Here is a 9,772-nt window from a genome sequence, read left to right as displayed (position 1 = left end):
AAATTTAGAGTAGCCCAAAATCCGTCTCTTGGTATTTTTTCGTCGACGAGACGTCGCTTCGTCGACGAATTTCCTTATGCGCTCGTTGACGAAGTCCTGTATTCGTCGACGAATCCTGACAATTCCTTGAAATTATTATTTTTATTATTATTATTATTATTATTATTATTATTATTATTATTATTATTATTATTATTATTATTATGCGATGTTGTCGACAAAGTGTACGGCCTCCTTCTGTTCATGTTTCCATTTTCTCTCCCTATTATTATTATTATTATTATCTCCAAAATGCGATGTTGTCGACAAAGTGTACGGCCTCCTTCTATTCATGTTTCCATTTTCTCTCCCTCTTTATTATTAAAATACAATTATTCTTCGGGTCACTACAATATATATAAAAAAAAGAACCCAGTTTATTAAGCAAGTCATTATAGAGTGCACTAATTCTCTAAACTCTTACATCTTACTTGTTCATTGTATGAAAAACTGAAGCAATAATCATGTGCAACTCTTGTACAATAGTTGTTTGGGCTTAAGTGATCATCCTTAAGTCACAATGTGCTACTACATAAGATTATTGTTGTCTAAGTATGTCATAACTTGGCTATGCTTATTTCACATGCAAACTTTTATTGCAAATTTAATGATTTGTTAAATAAATTTCACATTAATGACATTTTAGGTCCTAAATTATAATAATTTAAATTTTGGATTTTGGTTGTAACTTTTCAGTATAAGATACTTTAATGATTATGCATTCTATTATTATTATTATTATTATTATTATTATTATTATTATTATTATTAGAATTTGTGTAAAGATAATTTAAAATGTTAAATGGTAGATATTTTGAAAAAAAAATCATAAGTTATGGGTTAATCGTGTTGAGAATTCCACTTGTGAGTTTGTCCTACATTGAAAATTTTGAGTGGATGATGGACGCTTATATACATGGTTGGGCCCAAGACCAAATAGGCTTGAGTTTTTGGGTCAAGTTAGCGTTCACCCATGTGTACTCCTTTTATTTTTCTCTTAAGTTATAGTATATTCGGTGTGCTATGTGGACGTAGGACAGATTAGACCGAACCACGTAAATCTAGTGTTCTTATTTTATGTGCTTATTTTGCTTGTGTGTGTGATTATTGTTCCTAAATCCTTAACAAGTGGTATCAGAATCAGGTTGGAGCAAAGTCGCCAGATCAGAGCAAAATTGTCAAATTAGAGCAAAATTACTAGATCAGAGGTCTTAGGAGTTATATTGTACTAATTATGTGTCTAAGAAAATTTTGTTTAGGAAAGTGGGACTTAAGCGGTCCATTGTGACCCCCCACTTCCCTGAAAATTTACTTGGTGTAATTTAGCACAATCATCACTGAGCTCCACCACCATGCCAGTGTCATGTTATCATTGGGCCCACTTGCCATATCAGCACCACATCATCACAGGGTCCCACCTTTCGCGTTAGTAGTTAGTTAACGACGTTAATTAACGTCGTCAGTAACGACATTAGAATATTCTATTAATTGGGAGTATATTCAGTTAAGTTTAACGGAAAGTTGATCGATTTTGACTAGAAGGTTTGACCAGGTTTCGGAGTCATTTCAAGTCCCTTTTTTGAACGATTGGAACCATTTCTAAGGTTTCCAATCGTTCCAAATCCAACTGTGTTGTCCATTTGAGCTGAATATTCCATTTCTAGATTGATGAATCGAGATGTCGAACGAAAATAACTCAAAGATCGAGATGTTTAATGGTACCAACTTTAGTTTCTGGAAGATGCTGATCAAGGACTACTTGTTTGGTAAGGAGTTGCACTTACTATTGAAGGGAAAACCAGATTCCATGGAGTGAGTGAGCGAGGAGTGTGAAAGTGCTGAAGGTGAGAGAGAAAAAAGTGTGAGAAGAGTTGAGTGTGTGTCTCCTCCTCTTGTTTTTCTCCTAGGTTATAGTATATTCGACGTGCTCCGTGGACATAGGTCAAATTAGACCGAACCACGTAAATCTGGTGTTCTTATTTTGTGTACTTATTTTGCTTGTATTTGTTATTATTGTTCCTAGATCCCTAACAAATCGTGAGGTACTTACTGGATATTTATACGTGGATTATTATAGATAATTATGAACTAATTAAAACATATCAAATGAATCTAGGCTTTGGCCCAGTAGTTCGTCACTTAGCCGCCTTTGGGAAAGTCCAGGGATCAAATCCCCTTATTGAGGATCCTTTGAGGTTTTTAAAAAGGAGGGGAGGGACTTCGAGGTAGGGGTTTCGAGGTAGGAGCGGAAGAGGGTTTTGGGAGGGGGAGGGGTGTTGTTGTGATATGCCACAACCTTGTCTATATCTGGAAAAAAAAAAGAGAGAAAAAAAAAACTAAAGAATATCTAATATGTGTGTATTGTCATTAATTTTATACATACAAGAATATCTTCAAATAAAAGTGGGCTGTTAAGTTCCAAAAATTCTTATTTATATGTATATATAGTTATAAAGTCATATAAAGTCATTTTTGGGATGCATTAATTCGTAGGCTAGGCTAAACTAGATTAAGGATCCTTAGTGCATGTTTGATGTAACATATTAGTGAAATAGGACTTGTCAAGAAAAGACAATTGACCATTTTGTACAAAATAGGGTTGACTTGTCCTCCAATAGGCGAAAAACCCCAATTAGCTAAATAAATAAATAATTGGATCAAAATGGACATGTCCTCCTTGTCATCTTCTTTAACATGACCTCCTTTATCCAACCATTTTGAAAAACATCAGTTTTGAGCTGTGATTGTAATGACCTCGACTCGCCACATGGGCCTGGAGTGTTACTTTAATGACGTCAGTGTACCTGATACCTTATTCATCAAATATAAAACATATATACGCAGCGAAAATAAAATATAAAATCCTTAAATTACATTATCAGAGTTCTAACTATCTTTATACACCAACATATCTATTTCCACATAATTACATCCCATAAAACTAAACAAAAATAAAATCTCTATCTACACACTACTTACATAAAATTTACACCACTAGCCCGACTCCTCTAGCCTATTAGGCCCGATCTCTAGGATTTCCTGAAAATATAATTTGTAAAGTAGGGGTGAGGCACAACTTAGTAAGGGAAAGATTAAGTTAATGTCAGTGTGTGGTCAGCATGCATTTAGTGTACAGAAAATAACCAGTTTACTAAACAGATAAACACATTTATGAAAACATTCTTATTTTATACTCACATACACAATTAGCCGAGAATAGAGAAGATTACCTGCCCATACAAGTAGCTTCCCTCTACTCTAGTACCATTACTGCTACCAGGGCACTCACCTTTCTCAGTAAGCCCTCGAAGTTATCTTATTAATTAATTATATTCACATAAATTAACAGATATGCATATAAGACACTCCCTGTGACAAACATGTCATTTACTTCCCCATGACATTGGTTGTGTGACCCGAAAGCTGGACTAAGTCTAGGTGAGTAGCCCAAACAAAGTCAAACAAAACAACATCCTCTGCAAACACATCTGCAGGCATCCACAGCAAAGTTGTAGGTCCGATGCCCTTACTTCAACCTCACGTAGGCAGTCGAATGGACCCCCCACATTTCTATCCAGATAGTGTGGGTGCATATGGTCTAACTAGCAACGGTACCGTGCACACAATACACTAGTCTCAAGGATTCCTAAAGCATATCATGCAATTTAGATAATAGAAATCATCATTTAAAATATCAATTCACATATATTTCTTGTTATTCCAAAAATTTGGTCCCCGGCCACAAAATACAATCCGACATATAGACATCAATGTAAACTCGACCCTCGACCGTCAAATAATAATCCTGATCCTAGGCCAATCAAATAACACCCGACCATTGACCGTTAGTTCAGACTCCTACATTTCATAAACAGTTCCAGTATTTTCACAAACATTCCTAGTATTTCTCAACCAATTCAGTATTTCACAAATAATTCAGTATTTCAAAATCCCAAATCCAGATTCACAATAATCCATACAAATTATCTGCTACACGATTTTCCACATTTTAACAAACCCATATAAACAAACAAGCTTTCCACCGTTCATTTTATTCAAAAATACCATACCATATGTCCTAAGTTTATAAAATCCATTTTTAACGGTTGGTTTCCAAAATAGCATTTAAATTCCCAAATGAATAAATAAATAAATACATATATATATTTATATAAACATAACAATTTAATTGATTCAAATTTCATAAAATTACTGACTTAACTTAATCCCCTTACCTAATTCCTAAAAAAGCCCGCTAACACCCCGACCTACACCTCAGGCGTTCAAAAACTCTTGAAATCCTAAAATTCAAATTTCACTATATTATTCGTCACAATCCCTAGAATAACATTCCCTAAAATTTCCCTAAGTTCTAAATACCCTAAATAGTTTAATAAAAGCCTAAATTATTAAACTTACCCCTGATTTAGGATTACTACCTCGAAACTCCAATTCGAAAACTTACTCTGGCTAGATTTTAGAGAATGTCCCCATGAATCTCCTGATAATTTCTGTTCATTAATTAGGCTTATGGTTTAAAAGAAATTGAGATAAGTTTGAGATTTGACATTACCCCAAGAGATATGCCTACATCACTCCCACGACAGCTCCGCTCTTGTAAAAATGTCGGTGGCGGTGAGCAGAGCCCAATGATATTTTTGGATTTTTGATCAGCTGAATAACAGAGACGAGATGGAGGAGAGTGGGAGAGAGGAGATGAGGAGACGGAGGGGCGCCTTCTCTGCTCCTTTCTTACGATCCTGCAGGATATGTTATATATATATATATATATATATATATCATTATAATATAATATTATTATATTATATTATTTAATTAATAATAATTAATTAATTAATTAATATTTTAAAAATTTTTAAATTTATTTTTTAATAATAATTTTTTATAATTTTTAATTTTTAATTTTTTTTTTTAGGATCACTACAGTGATCATGTCATAATCTTTGTTATCTCATAAAGTCGAAACGCAAGGTTGGATTATAAGAGAACCACTTGGCCATGGTAAATGAGGTAATTAAGTTAGATGAGTAGCTGATTGTAGAAGACAGAGTGCAACCAATTTCATTTGATATGCCATTAAGGAGATCATCGAGGAACCGTCAACCCTCAAGTAGGTATTCCCCACATGAATATATATTGCTCATAGACGGGGGAGAACCGAAGTGCTATCAAAAGGTTGTAGAACATGAGCACAAAGAAGAATGGTTGAAGGCTATGCAAGAAGAGTTGAAATTCCTACATGAAAATGATACATTTGAGCTGGTAAAGTTACCAAAGGGTAAGAGAGCTTTGAAGAATAAATGGGTATACAGATTGAAGACTGAAGAAAATAGTTCACATCACAGGTACAAGGCAAGGTTGGTTGTGAAAGGCTTCAGCCAAAAACAGGGAATTGACTTTGATGATATTTTTTCTCCAGTTGTGAAGATGTCATCTATTAGAGTGGCTCTCGCTTTAGCAGCTAGTATGGATTTGGAGATAGAGTAGATGGATGTGAAGACTGCCTTTCTCCATTGTGACTTGAAAGAAGAGATTTACATGGAGCAACCAAAGGGTTTTTAAGTGAAAGGAAAAGAAAATCTGTTTCAGGTTACATAAGAGCTTGTATGGGTTGAAGCAAGCATCGAGGCAATGATATAGGAAGTTTGAATCAGTTATGGAGCAGCATGGTTATGGAAAAACTACTTCCAATCATTGTGTTTTTATTAAAAGATTTTCTGATAGTGATTTTCTTATTTTATTGCTCTATGTTGATAATATGCTAATTATTGGCTATGATATGTATAAGATTAACAAGTTGAAGGAAGATTTGAGTAAGTATTTTTCCCTGAAAGACTTAGGGCCAACAAAGAAAATCCTTGGCATGGAAATCGCCTGAGATAAGAAAGCCAAGAAATTGTGGTTATCATAGGAGAAGTACATCGAGAAAGTGCTTGAAAGATTTAATATGCAGAGGGCTAAGACAGTTAGCTCTCCTCTTGCTAATCACATCAAGTTGAGTTCCAAGCAATGTCCTTCCACCGAGAAAGAGAAGGAAGAGATGAGAAAAATTCCATATGCTTCAAAAGTTGGAAGTTTGATGTATGCAATGGTTTGCATGATGCCAGGCATAACTTATTCAGTTGGTATTGTTAGTAGATTTCTCTTTAATCTTGGTAAAGAGTATTGAAATGCTGTGAAATGGATTCTCAAGTATCTTTAAGATACTTCCTCCTTATGTGTTTACTTTGAGAGTGGAAAACCTTTATTGGTTGGTTATACAGATGCAGACATGGCTAGGGATGTTGATACTAGAAAGTTTACATCGGGATACTTGATTACTTTCATAGGGTGAGATGTGGCTTGGAAATCAAAGTTACAGAAATGTGTTACTCTTTCTACTACTGAAGCTAAGTTTATTGTAGCCACTAAAGCTTGCAAGGAAGTGTTGTGGATGAAAAGATTCTTGCAAGAGCTTGGGTTTAAGCAAGAGAGATATATGTTGTATTGTGATAATCATAGTGCAATTCATCTTTGTAAGAATCAAACTTTTTATTCTCAATTGAAACATATTGATGTGAATATCATTGGATTAGAGATGCACTAGATTCTGACTTAATAGAAATCAAAAAGATTCATATTGATGACAATGGTTCACATATGATGACAAAATCCCTATCAAGGGAAAAACATGAAACGTGTTGCATGATTGCAGGTATGGTGAACTTCTCCACATAGTCAGGAGGGGGAGATTTGTTGGGTTTCCCTCCTATGTGGAGGATGACCTACATGTATAAATGATTCTTTTGAAAGTCTTGGTCAATGCCCAAGTAGAATTCATGTCCAAATGGAAGTAAAGAGCCTTTGTGCTTTGGTATCCCAATTGTTAGCTTGGAAAAGAATGGTTCTTCATTAGTTGAGTGTAACTTTCTTTTGAAGATGGAGGGTCATTTTTTGAGAATTAAATAAACACTTTCTTGGGGAAGATATTTTTGTATAAAAAGAGAGCTTCGTGCATCCTTATGACAACTAAGAAAGAGTGAGGGAGAAAAGAAAATTATTTGCCGAAAATTCAAGATTGAAGGTGCCTGCGTAGTTAGCTTGATCTTGACGATCAGATGATGATTTCTTGTTCGATTGAGTGGAAAGTTTCATAGTTTGTTCCTAACTCATCCTTTTTCATTCTGGTAGGTCTGATTATCATTTGGAGTTTTGTAATTTTGGTTTTGTGGCTTGGACAATAGCCCCTGTTTTGGGTGAGACCTCTCCATTTCTCATTCAAGTTTGATTCCACCTTGATGGTGATGACTCATATTATTTTTCTATGCCAAGAATTTGTAATTCTTGATGATTGTTGTGTATGCCTCTATTTTTTACTAGGGAAGACCTATTGTAACCTACTAATTTGAAATAGTGGAAGATTATAAGTGGACTTCAGTCTCGTGGTTTTTTACTTCACAACGAAGGGTTTTCCATGTAAATCTTGATGTTCTCTTTGTGATTGTGTGTCTGATTTTATGTGTTTGGTTGTTATCTATTTCTATTTTTTGGATAATTAATTTTTCTACTTAGTATTGATTGGACTTGGAGAAGATTTTTTTTGGACCATTGTATTTTGGACATCATCTCCATTACCCACCTCTTCCCCAACAAGATCCTCCCACATGACTTAGAAATCACCACAGAAGATCGTAGAGGCAAGCCAACATAGGTTAAGTAAGCAGCAATGAAGAGGGAGAAGAAGGTGAAGGAAATGCGGAGCTCCTTCATGAGTGGTGGGAGCTAATGGGAGGCATAATTGTAGAGAATCCAATTTATGGTGACAATGCAGGGGTGTTGTGGAAAGATTTGACTAGATTGATTGTGATTTTTTTAATAATTAATCTATTCTATGAGCATTATTGCGAAATATAAGACAAGATAATAATCATACACAATTCATTTTTGTTGAATTTAGTCTAATCGACATTTGTAAATTTTAGTCACCAAATTAAATGTGTTAAGAGGACATTCTAGTGTTTAAAACTTTCTTGTTGTACGTCTCAAATTTGAATTCTAAAAGTAATACAAAAGGATAAGAGATAGAAAATAGATTTGCTTATTTATCTCTTTTTAGGTGGTTGTGATCAGGGATCATGAAGGTCCTTCAATTTTTGGCTGCAACAGTTGGCGCTGTCTGTGGGAACTTCTTGAGAGGTTTTCTCTTTTAATCCTTGATCATGACTACATTAAATAATTGAAGGTCGATGCATTGGCTCGATTGAGATCGTCCAAAATGCCGCCGTCTGACACCTAAATGTACTCGACGCTGTCCAATCCATTGTCGATCAAAACCCTACCCAGTGCAAACTCTTCATTTGTGGCCTTGGATGGGACACTACCATCAAGAACCTCCACAATCCCTTTTCCACCTATGGTGACTTCGAAGAAGCTGTCGCAATCCTTGGCAAGGTCACCGGGAAAAGTAAATGGTACGGGCTTATTATGTTCAAGCATGTCAATGGTGCTTTACTTGCATTGAAGAAGCTAAGTAAGAAAATTGACGGACGAATAATCAGGACCCAGCTTACGATATTGGGAAATTCTGAATCTAAAGCGAATCCGACTACAATTCATGTTTCTATGTGTAAGATTTATATAGCCAACGTGTCTATTCTCAAGGTATGATTTTTTCTCTATCATACAATAATAATTATAAAAAAAATAAAATAAATAAATGTCATAGTTTCAACGCTTGAAGAGCTCCGCCTTAATAACTAATATTAATTAATAGAATGTTCAAGTTATTTAATTGATTGAACAATGACCTATACACCAAATGCATAGTGAGGTCATGACAGTTGCACTGCCAGTCAAATAAACAAAGCCAAGCTTTGAAATTCCATTGGGTTGGCCGAACGAACCATGGGGTCGGCAATAATGGCTCTTGCACATTCATGTGCGCTGAACAGTGCTCTGAACAGTGAATTTGAAATTGCAATTGGAAATTTGAGTTGAAATTGCAAAGCACATTGAAATTGTACAATTGTAGCAACTGCAATTGGCAAAACCCCAAATAGCAAAACCGAACTCCTTAGTGACATTTTTTCGAGCACCCAGAGCCCAATCAACTGAACAATCCACACCATAATCAAAACAAACAGTAACAAAATCACCGTCGTCAATGGTAGATATCTCGCAGATCACAATCTCAAACTTCAATCTGCCACTACACTCACAACCTCATGTCCAAAAAATCCAACATGGGACTCACGGATCAACTGGGATACAATCGAATAATCTGAGTTTATAGACCCTACAGATGATACATACGACACGGAAATAGTCTACGAAATCAATAACACTACACGCTCACCTGCAGTTCCCTTTGCCGCAAATGATCAAACACTTGGTGCATACACGTCCAAACCCTTCAAAACAAATCCATCCTGAATCAATTTCGAATCCTAACTGATATTGAAAATACTAGAACTCACATCTTTAACCCTAATGAAATCAAAACTGCAAGAGCCAGTCGAATTGAACAACCATCCCGACATCATAAATTACCAAAATGTTACTGGAGATATAGCCCAAAAAATGAGCACAGCTAATTAGGCAATTAAGAATCGGCCCAACTAATGAGCAACACTCATGAGGCCAGAAGACTATCCAAAAAATGAGCATAACTCATTAGGCAAAGAAGAATCGGCCCAACTGCGAGCAACGCTCATGAGGCCAAAAGATTGTCCAA

This window comes from Malania oleifera, chromosome 13, assembly GCF_029873635.1.
Source record: "Malania oleifera isolate guangnan ecotype guangnan chromosome 13, ASM2987363v1, whole genome shotgun sequence".
Taxonomy (NCBI): Eukaryota; Viridiplantae; Streptophyta; class Magnoliopsida; order Santalales; family Ximeniaceae; genus Malania; species Malania oleifera.
This window is presented reverse-complemented; position numbering follows the sequence as displayed.